This window comes from Neofelis nebulosa, chromosome X (assembly GCF_028018385.1).
Source record: "Neofelis nebulosa isolate mNeoNeb1 chromosome X, mNeoNeb1.pri, whole genome shotgun sequence".
Classification (NCBI taxonomy): Eukaryota; Metazoa; Chordata; class Mammalia; order Carnivora; family Felidae; genus Neofelis; species Neofelis nebulosa.
Window position 1 is genome coordinate 104,197,261 of NC_080800.1, and position 14,490 is coordinate 104,211,750.

A 14,490-nucleotide genomic window follows, 5' to 3' on the forward strand; every position below is an offset into this window, starting at 1 on the left:
CATTCAGTGCAGAGCCTGACATGGGGTTGATTCCATGACCCTGGGATCATGACCTGAGCCAAGAATCAAGAGTTGGATGCTCAACCAACTGAGCCACCCAGGCTCCCCCATAATTTCTACTTTTAAAAATTTTGGTAGATTTATGTGGTCACATTCCCCAAACTTCCCATCTCAGTAAGTGATGCAACATATCAACAGATGTTGAATGATAGTCAAAGTTCTGTCACACAATAGGAGTAGTTTCTAATAAATGAGGTCCTTAAGCAGAGAATAGTGGAAATAACTGGTCTTCAGAAGGGAAGGGGCTCCTGGGTGGCTCATTCAGTTAAGCCTCTGACTTCAGCTCAGGTCATGATCTCACAGTTTGTGGGTTTGAGTTCCCCATCGGGCTCTGTGCTAACAGCTCCGAAGCCTGCTTCGGATTCTGTTTCCCTCTTTCTCTGCCCCTCCCCCACTCACACTCTGTTTCTGTTTCTGTCTCTCTCTCTCTCTCCAAAAATAAATAAACCTCAAAAAATATTAAAGAAGGGAAAGCATCCTCTACTTCACAGTAGCTTCTTTCTAGGGATGTCAAGATATTGTATCCAACAGCTACCATACTCAATTCCCCCAGCCATATCTGTCTTGAATTCTAATCCTCAAATATATAATGTGACTTTAGTAAAGAAGGTAGTATCTTAGGTGTTTTGTATCTTCTAATGTTAAATAAACACAGGAGAAGGTTAAGCACGGAAGGGCTATAGGAGTAATGCACACCGAGCATTATAATTTTTAAATTGTTTCCAAAAATTTGATGCTTATAGACTGAGTCAGAGTATTCAGGTGTGCCAAGGCATTATTTTTGAAATTATTTTTTCCCTTGTATTTCATCCTTCCACTACCACTCCTACCCTATTCAAGCCTATATTTATGGATTTGCTGCTTCAGGGGACAAGTGAAAATCAGTTTGTTCTATAAATATTTTTTAGTACTTTTTGTGTATCAGGCACTGTTCTAGATTCTGGAAATAGAGTCATAAGAAAAGAGGCAAAATGAGGGAATATGAACAATTAATAAATGAATAAATAATTAATAGAAATACAGGCAATGATAACAGCTATGGAAAAATAATAAGGTGAGGTAAGAGATTAGAAATTAGGAGAGATGTCTCTGAGGAGGTAACATTTAAGTGATGCTATGAATAGAAATGAGAGACTGAACATTCAAGTATCTGGGGAATGAGCATTGTAGATGGCAGAGCACATATAAGAGGCCTAATTAATATGATCTTAGCACATTTAGTTTAAGAGCATGACTGATAGTCACCCAGGGATGTTTCTGGTCTTATTCAACATTAGCCAGAATTCCACTCAAGAACCTTTGGAAAGAGCTTAGCAGACACATCTTGATTCTCCCCTTGGATTCAAGGGACTGTGAAATAAATTATTCCACACCTAATATTAGGTATTATAGGCAATGGATTCAGAAGATTCCTCCTTGGTTAATCTGCTTCTGGTTTGTACGTCTGGTTTGCTGTTTTTGATTTGTAAAATTCTGTAAAGTATGGACCACATATAAAAAGAGATGAAACTGGGTTAGTTTGAGGTGAAAATGGAGCTGCCTAAGAGGTAGAAACATTTTTTTACATGCTAGATAAGTAAATAATCAGTAAAATGGGGAAGAAAGATGTTATTTCAGAAAGTAGAAGAAAAAAAAAGATATGACAATAATTATCATGTGGGTGACCTCAATAAATATCATTTATGGCATTGATAATTAAATATTGATACGTTCAAGTATTCAAATATGTTTTAAAATACTCAGTGTTTACCATGAATATAAATAAAAACAAAATGCATACTTTTTAAGTGATAGACTATAGCAAATATTTTCTAGTACAAAAGAAAATAGATATGAGAAAAAAACACAAAATAAGATAATGAAATAAGAACAAGAATTTAGTTCCCAGAGTAAATTTAAAATAAATCACCTTATTAAAAGAAAAAGACTCTTAGATTGGATTTAGAGATAAATTCATCTATATGATACAAGTATCATCTATATGATACTTACAAGATACATTTATAAAGCAAATGATATGAGAAAGTTAAAATTAAATATTAGACAAAGATATATCAGCCAGATATAATCATAAGAAAAGAGATTCAGATTATTATTATAAAAAATATAATTCAAGGTAAAATGATGAATCCAAACAATGGATATTTTTTAAACTCTTGGACAAAGGATACAATCCACAATGAAACTATAATGGTCATAACAGTCATAAATTTTCATTCTCCAAATAACTGCAATCAAAATATAAAAATAAAATGCTCTTTGAAATGCAATTCAGTTGGGACTACTTCAAAGGAGTAGTGAAATAAGAGATCAGCATTCAACTCTCAAGGCATATACTAATGCTTCAGGAAAAAAAAGTAGTAAAAGGATGCTTTCTTCCATTCTGTTTCACAAGTTACACAAAACCTAGAAGATTCTCAAGCAGAGGAAAAGAAAAGTTTTAAGGAACAAATGGCAGAGGACATTTTCATTCTTTCTTAGCCCATGATAATACAGGTTTGGAAGCATCAACAGGAACATCTATTTAGAAAAATCCTGAGGGGGGTTGCTCAACTAAAAGAAATATCTAGAAGTAGGGCAAGACTCATCTAGGAGATATAATACATAAACCTAAGTAATTCCATAGCAGAAGGTAGAAGCAGCTGCCAAGGTAGCACAGAATTAAAAATGCCCTGACAGTATGCTAGAGATGGAAAAATATAGAGAAAAGAAGAGATCCTTTACAGAGAAAGCAAGGCAAGACACTTGTATTAAAATATCCTTTACTTTACAAAATGCTGAAATGCCCATCAGAATTACATTTCATCATTAGTAACAAAAACTTAGAAAATAATGGTTTAAAAAGTAGAGTATCTTTCTCTCATGGAAGTCCTGCAGTGGGTAAATTAAAGCTGATAAGGTGGGTCGATAATGCTGTTGATAATGCTCTTTTTCATCTTCTCCTCTGACTTCCTAGCACGCAATTTTTTCTCTTTATGTCCATCACATGTCACAAAATGGCTGTTTCAACCCCAGCTTCATGTCCAAGTAAGAAAAAAATAAAGAAGGACATGACAAGGAAGGTGGCCCCCTATATTAGGAATGCAAAAGTCTTCCAGAAATCCCAGCAGACTCCCCCTGATATCTCATTGCCCAGAACTGTATTTTATGGCTACCCTTAGGCACAATGGAGACTGGCAAATTAATTTTCCATGGGTGTGTTGCATCCATGAACAAAATTTGAGATACCATACATGATAAAAAAGGGAAAATGGATATTGGGTAGGCAACTAGCAGTATCTTCCACAAATGGTGATGATAACTGATAGTTTTTCATGTGTTTATCAGTGGTATTTTATTGTATCTTTACCTGGAGAAATAAGAAGTTGGGAGCATTTTATTTATTTATTTTTGGTTGAATTATGTTTACATATTTAATTTTTTAAGAATTATTTCAGCAATCATTTATTGAGTGTATAAAACTCAGTTTTAATCATGTATATAAGGCATGCACTAGACTCTTTGAGGATTATAAACATAATTTTAATTTTTTATTTAAATTGCAGTTAGTTAAAATACAGTGTAATATTAGTTTCAGGTGTACAATATAGTGATTCAGCACTTCCATACAACACCCGTGCTCAACACAACAAGTGCGCTCCTTAATGCCCATTTTAGTCTATAACACTTTTTTTTTAATTTTACTGTTTCTCAAAACCTAAAACTCTTAGAATCATTGGGTTAACTAACTTTGTCAAGGTCATTTGTTCTATAAATGACAATCAAGATTTGAATCCATATCTTTCTAAGAAATCAACTGTATCTCACCAATTACTGAAAATTAGCTCGATTACTCCTTTGGTTTGAAAATTTAATACCCTTCTAATGACGTTTCATATTCATCTGCCAATATATGGCACAAGTTTGTTTTCTCTTGCAACTGCTCAAATGAAATAACATAGCACATCACATGCTTCACATTCAGGAAAGCAAATTAGTAGAAAGCCTCAATAATATAAGCAGTTTCTCCTCTGGCTATTCAAATAAAGTAACTTCTGAGAATAAGTTACCATTTTGACCTTTATTATATGTGCAAATACAGGTCTGTGCAACGTGTTTGTACAATCAAAAGGTTTCACTTTGATGGCTTTAGTATAGGCAGACATAGAATTCCTCTTCATGGCAAATACAAAGATAAATTTTAATTCTTTGATTTTTCTCTAAAAATACATTAATTCTTTTACTTTTGGAACTAGCTAATAGGTGGAATTTAGCTCAGGGAATCATTTCACATTCTCCCCTGGTCACTAGCTGGCTGCTGGGTGCTTTTCAATTTCTTTGTAAGTCAATTTCTCCCAGTTGTAAAACAGGGAGAATTAGAGTTAACAAAGAGAAAAAAAATGAAATATAGCATGGAAATATCAGAGTTTTCAAATAAACAAAAATTATATGAATAGCATATATGTTTTGAGGCAACTGTGAATTAAATTTTTCTTAAGCAGAATATCCTACCTTAGGATGCAAGCAGTTTTATATCTCCCTCTCTATCTTTCCCTCTCTCTCTTTCTATCTACATCTGTGGATATCCATCTATGTATGATACAGAAACAGGGAGGGAGAGATTTAGATAGCTATGCAGATATGCCACAGAAAATGTGACAGCTAAATTGATTGGATTTGAAGTGATTGTTTAGTTAAAGAAAAGGAAGAGAAGGAAGTGATGGAGTTTTCATTGTGTAAGTCACTGTTCTCTTACTTCCTGTTACCCACTGCAGTCAGTAAAGGATCAAACAAACCTCCTAGAATCAAGAAGCTGGTCAGTCAAATTCACATGATGATAACAGCTTCTTAAGTAATTTTCAAGATCCTTAACAACAACTTCTCATTATTAGAAAAAAAAAACATAGAACAAAACAAAACATAAACACCACAGGGGCATGCTTCTTGAAAGATTATCAGGCAAATGAACCCATTAGTAATAAAAAGAGCAAGACCATCCATACACTCAAAATCTGCACAGTATTCAGTAATCAATATACAGTTAAACAAATATAATATCAAATCAATATCAAAATATATACTATCAGTGGAAATGTGTCAGCCCAATATACATATATATATATATATATATATATATATATATACATACACACACACATACATATACAATGGAATATCACTTGGCAATCAAGAAGAATGAAAGTTTGCCATTTTCTTTTTTTTTTTTTTAATTTTTTTTTCAACGTTTTTAATTTATTTTTGGGACAGAGAGAGACAGAGCATGAACGGGGGAGGGGCAGAGAGAGAGGGAGACACAGAATCGGAAACAGGCTCCAGGCTCTGAGCCATCAGCCCAGAGCCTGACGCGGGGCTCGAACTCACGGACCGCGAGATCGTGACCTGGCTGAAGTCGGACGCTTAACCGACTGCGCCACCCAGGCGCCCAAAGTTTGCCATTTTCAACAACATGGATGGAACTATAGTGTATTATGCTGAGCAAAATAAGTCAGTCAAAGAAAGACAAATATCATATAATTTCCCTCATATGTGGAATTTAAGAAACATAACAGATGAACATAGGGTAAGGGAAGGAAAAATAAGGTAAAAACAGAGAGGGAGGCAAACCATAAGAGACTCTTAAATGCAGAGAACAAACTGAGGGTTGCTGGAGGGAGGTGGTTGGAGGGATGGGCTAAATGGGTGATGGACATTAAGGAGGGCACTTCTTGGGATGAACACTGGGTGTTATATGTAAGAGATGAATCACTGGGTTCTACTCCTGACAACAATATTACACTGTATGTTAACTAACTTGAATTTAAATAAATAAATTTATTTTAGAAAATAATGAATTGAAAGTGAATTTTGAGGGGCGCCTGGGTGGCTCAGTCGGTTGAGCGTCGACTTCGGCTCAGGTCCCGATACCACAATTCATGGTTTAGAACCCTGCATGGGGCTCTGTGCTGACAGCTCAGAGGTTGGAGCCTGCTTCAGATTCTGTGTCTCTGTCTCTCTTTGCCTTTTCCCTTGCTCGAGCTCTGTCTCTCTCTCTCAAAAATAAATAAACCCTGACAAAAATTTTTAAAAAGAAAGTGAGTTTTGACTCTTAATTTCTAGCTATGTGAAATTGAGCAAGATATTTAACTTCTCTGAGCCTTAACTTCCAAAATCGCAAAAATTGGAGAAAATAGGATTATTATAATGCTCACATGAGATAGTACACCTAAGACATTTAGCATGGTGCCTGACAAGTAGTAGATGTTCAATACATGTGATTTCCCTTCCCAGTTGTAATAATGTTTTATATATATATATATATATATGATCATTTTCTAGTAATTTCCTATATATTCACTTTCTCCTCCCCAGTTATACTGTGATCTCAAGGTAAAAATATCATTTATTTTCTTTTTCTCTACATTGGGTTTAATATTATTATGCACACAGTAGATACTTAAGAAATGCTTATTAAAATTACGCATTCAAGTACTCATCTGGTAAATATCCTAAAAATCATTGAATGTGTATTTTAGGGGTACCTGGGTGGCTCAGTTGGTTGAGTGTCCAACTCTTGATTTCGGCTCAGGCCATGATCTCATGGTCATGGGACTGAGCCCTGTGCCAGGCTCCCTTATGAGTGGGAGTTGGGATTTTCTTTCCCCTTCTCCTTCTGCCTCTCCCCCGATCACATTTTCTCTCAAAAAATCCCCCCAAAAAACCTGAATGTGTATCTTAAATGGGTGAACTTTATAATGTATAGATTATATCTCAAAAAAGCTCTTTAAAAAAGTAAACCCTCATCTTACTCTAATATATGACCCACTATGAGAAAGGAGCCTGGTATTGATATCAATATTTTGTGGTAAGCCTTTCTACTATTTACCAATATCTGATTATCATCTAATTCCATGTGTGTGGAAAGATTCTATTTCTCTTCTCTCATGAAGTCAGGCATAGCCACTTGATTCTCAGTGGCTAATAAAATATGAGTGGAAGTGGCATATATCACTTCAGGCTGAAAATATTTAATTGCTGGTTCTTATCTCTCCAGTGCTTCATCCCCTGCCAAAGTGGTTGAGGAAAAAAAAAAGCATCATGTAGATATAGCAGTGCCAAAAGATTGAAGCAGTCAGAATTGCTAAGTGTGAAGGATGGCTGCCCTGGAGAGTCACACATACCTGCAACTGACTTTGATTAAACAAGAAATCAACATTTGTCATAAGCTGTGTTTATCGGGGTTCTAAACTGATTCTTAATAATCCTGTTCCCTGCTGTACATCCCCTGTCTAATCCTATCCCTGGAGTGAGAGAAGACCTAAGACTATGATGGAATAATCACTGCCTTGATTAGTTGCCTTATATGGCAAAAGTGATCAGTTACACTTGCTGCATTACATAGACTCCCCTCTAGTCACTACAGTGAAATTCTCCTGCTGGCATTGAAGAAGCAAGCTACTATGTTGTGAGAGGGCGACATGCTAGGGCCAGAAGTCAACCTTTAGGAGCGGAAAGTAACTAACTGGAGGCCAGCAGGAAAACTGGGACCTCAGTCTACAACTGCTAGGAACTGCCAACAACTGGAGCCTAGAAAAGGATTTTTAGTCTCAGATGGGATTACAGAGCCAGCTGACCCTAGTGAGATTTCAAACTAGTGAGACCTTAGTGAAACCAGTTGCATCATACTAGGACTTCTGATTATAGAAACAGATAATAAATGGGAATTATTGAAGTCGCCAAGTTTGTGGAAATTTGTTACACAGAATTAGAAAACTAATACATAAGCCATTTAGATTTTAGTGCTGCTTGTTTATTTTGCATCACTTTGTCTTTCTTGACTGAAAGAACGTTCCAAGCAGATATTGTAAGAACTCTGCTCTTAAGAACACGAAAGACACTTTCTTATGGGCTAGACCTCCATTTGTAAAGAAGCGTAGTCTGCTGAATTTTGAAGAGTAATGTTTAAAAATTTCCATTCTACTTATTTACTTTGCATTTTACTGCATCATGACAATGGGACAATCATAAAAATAATATAAATGGAATATTCTAAGCGGAATGATTTTCATCAACAAAGCAAGTGAGCATCCTTGAAATGCTATAGTACATAAATATTTTTGCATTTACTCATTGAACCAAAATGTTATCATCATCATGCTTTCTCTTTAAGCTAGCAGGACTAGTAGCACTCTATTTTGACTCCTGGAAGAGTTGACCATAAGTTTATGCAAAAGAAATTCTATAACAAAACTCTTTCTTAATAGGTAAATGTACAATCTTACATTTAGACTCTGAAGAGCCAAGTATTAAATGGAAATATTATTAAGTTGAAAGATTTCCTGAACTTATCATTTCTACCAAAACATACACTAGAATATCATCAAGGCATGGCTTAATTATATTATTATAAAAAATTAAATAAGTTAAAGGACTAATTGCTTAAAATAATTGAAAAACCATCACAGAACTATAAATGAAGTAAAACCTGCATTATAAAGTATTATTCTACCACATGGCCAGGTTTTCATTTGGAGAATAGTTAACTGCATTCATGGTGAGATTAATAGGCTCCCCCAAATCTTTCCCCTCCTATGATGTGTTCCCAGATGCCTATAATTTACTATTTGAGAAGAATTTACTTGACTCCATATTTCTTATCTTCTGCTAAAGGGAAAATATCTCTGAGAGGGGTATCACTTTAATTCCCGTTATATATTTATATTTTTAGTTATAAATACTTTATCATGTCCTTTCTAGTAGGGAAATATATTTTGATAAGAAAATAATTATTCTTGATTCCTATAGGAAAGGGCCAATATGTTGAAGGGGTGGGGAGAGAGAGACATGAAAGGAAAGAAAAAGTCAGAAAATGAAAGCATGGTTTCCAGGAAAAAAAACTGCACTAATTTAAAATTTTTTCATGTGTTTGCCACAACTCCTTTACATTTCAAAATGTACTTTTTAAAGTTAACTTAGCAATTAAACAAATAAATGAGTAATGGAAATATGTTTCAGGATTACACAGAGCAAGGATAGTTAACTGGTTTTAATGGTTGAATTTTCAGAGTCAGTAAACCTCCTGAAATTGTATGCAAATTTTTGCAGATATGTGCATTTTGGGGGGAGAGAATCCATAGCTTTCAACAGATTCTGAAATAAGTTCATGACCCAAAAGATGATAAGAACCACTGGCATATAGAATTAAAATGTTTCTCATATAAACAGGTAAAGGTTGCAGCAGCAAGAGTATCCCACAGCCCATGTGTGAAGCTACCCACTGTTTATCTGTCACAAGCCATTATCTTAACCTATCATTGTGTACTATTTTCAACTTACCGTATGAGTTGAAAACAGAAGCGGAGAGAAGAGGTAGCTGAGAAAGAGCTTCTTTTCCAACCTGCAAAGAGTCTGCAAAACCATAAAACAAATGTTTGTCCAATGTAGGGTCAATGACATGGATAAATGCTGTCTTTCATGAGACAAATATATGCAAATCACCAAAAAAGAAAAGGATAAATATTTATATATATCAATTACATAAGGAAGGCAACATAAATTTTTCCTGATTTGATATTTAAAAAATCATTTGCACAAAAATTATCTTGATGTGAAGCAATGGCATATTTCACCAAAATAATAAATGCTATTTGGATTTTTTAAAATCATGTTTTCCATTTACCAGGAGAGCTCACTAAATAAGGAAAATAAAAATACTTCTAATTAAAAATAATGCATGTGTAAAAATAATTAAAACATAATTTAAAATATGCATTAGTTTATTTGCATATAAAAGAAACTCAAAATAACAGTTATTGAAACATGACAAAAAGTTTATTTCTTTCTCTTATAAACCAAATCTGGAAGTTAGTAGCTCAGGGATGGTTGGGCAACCTCTATATTTTCAAGGACTATTTCTATCTAGTTGCTCTGCTGTCACCCAAATCATAGAACTATAGACACCATGTTTGCATTCTATTGTAAAGAAGGGAACACTGAAGAGAAGGATTTACCTTCCTTTCTCATTTAAAGACATTTTATGAGAAATCACATTATAGGTTGATTTATGTACTCCTAAATTCGTATTTTGAAGTCCTGACCTCCAGTACCTCAGAATGTGACCTTATTTTGAAATCAGGTAATGGGAGATGTATTACTTAAGATGAGATCATTAAGGTGGCCCTAATCTAAAAATAACTTGTGTCCTTATATAAAGGGGACATTTGGACAAAAGACATATATGGACACAGAGAGAGCATAGCCGTCTCCAGGCCAAAGAGAAAGGCTTGGAATAGAAGCTTCTCTCACAGTCCTCAAAAGACCCAACCCTGCTGACACTTTGACTTTGGGCTTCTAGCCACCAAAACTGAGAGCATAAATGTTTGTCATTTAAGCTACTCAGTTTATGGTACTAAGACTAGGGCAGCCTTAAAAAACTACTACATCACACAAAGCCCTTCAGCGTACATCACATAGGTAGACAAAACTCATTTCCATGGCCGAATTTAGTTTCAAGGAGGCTGAGAAATGGAGTTTTCATTCTGGATAGCCATATGTCCAGGTAAAAATGTGGGATAGTATATTGAAGAAAAGGAGAATGGCTGTGGGGAGACATAAACAGTGTTTGCAACAAAGTGAAAAGTGAAAGTCTCAAGTTCTTACCTTAATTCCTTTCAAGAGAATGTAACACAGTTTAAAATTTTTATTTACGTCTCCGGGCACATAGGTGGCCCAGTCGGTTAAGCGTCTGTCTGACTCTTGGTTTTGGCTCAGGTCATGATCTCATGGTTCGTGGGTTCAAGCTCCATTATCAGGCTCTGCACTGATGATATGAAGTGTGCTTGGGATTTTCTCTCTCCCTCTCTCTCTGCCCTCTCCCACCTCCCCATCTATCCTTCAAAAATAAATAAGTAAATAAGTAAGTAAATAAATATTTAGAACAATTTTGTGTACATCTCCAGATATATATATACATATATATACATATATATGCACAGTTGTTTGAAAGTGTTCAAGTGATTCCAACATGCACTCCCACTTTCTCTTTGAACACTATTGATCAAAATCAACTTCATGTATACAGTGGAGTTAATAAAACCTACCTTCTTGGGTTAGTAGAATTCAATGATCGTTTAACACATTTAGCACATAAGATATTTAACACAACCTCTGGCATTTAACATGCTTTAAATGTTCATTAGTGGCTGCTATAAAACAGGCAGCCTTATACACCTATACTTTATCATCTGACTTAAATGGCATTTCTTCTACAAAGTGTTCCTTTACTCTTCTAGATAGAATTAAGCACTCTTTTCCATTTTCATTGAATTTGTACAAAACTTTATCAAGTTGGCTAACACTTAAGTAGTGTTTAGGTTTACAAAGACTTCACATATTATAATCTTAAGAGCCCTGTGAGATTGGTATATTCCCAACCCCTCAGTACAGGTGAGGAAAACTAATCACTGGTAAGCATGATGGAACTGGGATTTTAATTTAATGCTGTCAATAAAAACTTCTGTGCCTTTAGACTTAATATTATGTATTATAATTATTCGCTGAGATAAGCAGAATTTTGGCCACCATAATTTCTACTGTCTGGTGTTACTCCCCTGAATATGTTAAGTTACAATAGAAAAGGGGACTTTGCAGATATAATTAATGTCATTAATCATCTGACCTTATAACAGGCAGATTATCTTGGATTATTAGTGTGGCCAAATATAATGCGATTAGCTCTTCAAAACAGGAAAGAAAGGCAGTAGGGGAAGGCTGAGAAATTCTAGTCATGAGAAAGATTCAACACATCATTGTTATTGCAGATGGAAAGGGCCACAGTAAAAAGAAACATAACCAGCTTCTAGGACAAGAGAGTAGCCCCCAGCAGACAGCTGGCAAGGAAACCTGCATCTTGTTTCTATCCTCAGCCTCAAGGAAATGAATTCTGCCAGTAACGTGAATAAGCTTGAAAGTGAGGTTCTTTCTCAGAGTTTACAGATAAAAGCTCAATCTGGTTCACTACCTTGACTTTGGCCTTGTGAGAACCTAAGCAGCCAATCTAGCTGTGTCACATTGTACCTGGACTTCTGACTTACGGAAATTATGAGAAAATAAATTTAAAGCTGCTAAATTTGTGGTAATTTGTCATGGTAGCAAAAGACAACTAATATGGCAATGTACTTGTATCCTATACTAAATTATGAGTTACTAAAGAGCTCCTATTCATTTGTAACTTCACCCCCAACCAAACTATAGAATATTGCCTATATTAGTAATAATCACAGTAGTAGTCAATAAATTAGTGGTAAGCATTTCTTTAGCATTTTTGTGCCAGATATAGATTTTTTTACACTTAAAAACATATTTAATCCTCATATTATGAAGTATGTAAACTGCTATCCCTATTTTACAGAGGAAACTAAGGTTTAGGTAACACAAACAAAGTCACACAGTTAGTAAGTTGTAATGCCAGAATTTAGTATCCAGGTAGTCTACTTCCAGAGTTATGAAACAGTAAGAACCATCATGCTTTATAGTCTATTGAATAAACACTCTATAAATATATATTAAATTATTGAGTTAACTTCAAGGAAACTGTTTTCTCCTTTAGGAGGAATTCCAGGTATTCAGAATAAAGTCTGGATAAAGAAAATGTGACATATTTCTATCTATATCTCTCTGTATATATATATATATCCATATGGAGATTATATATATATGTATATATGTATATATATATACATATATATATATATAATGAAGTATTAGTCACATAAAAGAATGAGCTCTTGCCATTTACAACAACACTGATGAACCTAGAGAGTATTATGTTAAGTGAAAAATAGAAAAAGACAATTACCATATGTTTTCAGTTACATATGGAATTTAAAAAATGTTTACACAATAGTTTTTAGCAGTGCCTCCAATTTGCTCTGGGGTCCTTACCTAGATATTTAGATTGAGTAGGTTTGGGATGACAAATGGAGATCTGAATTTTTTTTTTTAATTTTTATGTTTTTATTTACTTTAGAGAGAGAGAGAGCATGAGTGGGGGAGGAGCAGAGAGAGAGGGAGACACAGAATCTGGAGCAGGATCCAGGCACTAAGCTGTTAGCACAGAGCCCGACATGGGGCTTGAACTCGTGAACCGCAAGAGCATGGCCTGAGCTGATGTTGGACGCTTAACCGACTGAGCAACTCAGGCGTCCCCGGAGATCTGCATTTTTAAAGTCCTAGGTGATTTTTATGATAAGGTGAGGCTAGGATACATTGGCTTATATCATCCAAGTACTGATTTAGTAAATACATACAGACATTCGTTTTAATACTCATCTAAACAAATTAATGAAGTATAGAAGTCAGATAGTGAAGTTGGAGACTTTATCGCTCCTTTTAGATTCCCCTTAAATAAGAGAGAATGTCATGGAAGCTATGATTTTTGAAGTACTGCTATTTATCATAAGTACCATCATAGCCAAAGTAATCTTAAGTATCAGATTCAGGAATACGTTGGGGACTTCCAAACATTTCACATAACTTTAAAATGTAAGGCTTTCTGGTATTTTGAGTTAAAAAAAAAAAAGATCATGACAAAAGGATAAGTATCAAACTCAGTTTTCCTTATAGTTATATAAATTGCTGCTGGCAGTTTATGTGACTTGTTAAAGTAAAGGGGCCTTTTAAACAGTGCTAAGGTATATTTATGTATGTTGTACACTGAATATTTTATCACAAGCTTTCAATGAATTGTTTTATTGTACTGAATTTATCATAACAAGTTATTTATTACATGTTCTCTTATTCGTGTTGTTATCCTGCTCGGTGAAAAATAATTTATGTTTTCATGACATTTACTTGTTGATAGTAGTTTTTATAACCTTGCATTTTGCTTCTACTATTCATTTTTATCCATGATGATTTGTGATTTAAAGATTTTACAACAGCCTTCTGAGTTTTATGCATAGTGAATCATAATACTGGCAAACTGTCTCCTTGTGTATGAGGTCATTAATAGAATGAAAATATATTATTATTACAATATTTTAGAATTAAATATAAATGTGAAAAGTTTAGCTAAATTTTAATTCAGTAAGGAATACATGTATACCTATTCATTTTGATATAAACTATCTTTCCATTGTTTCATAGCTATGAGGACAGATACCTAGTATACAGATGACAAATTATGATGGATTATCTTCAATAAATTTTGTTCCTATTCATTTGGCTGTGTCTCATAAACCAAATAAAGTTGTCTAAATAGATAAAATCCAACTGGAATGCTGTATTTATTGGGAGAACTTATATTCATAATTATAGATTGTCAGTGATACGCTATACTGAAGTGTTCTCTCAATCAACAAGGGAAGATTAAATTATGCCCAGCACATGGTCTGTATTAGATCTATTTTATTTGTATTCTAATTCTATGAATAATAGTAATATATGTATACGATA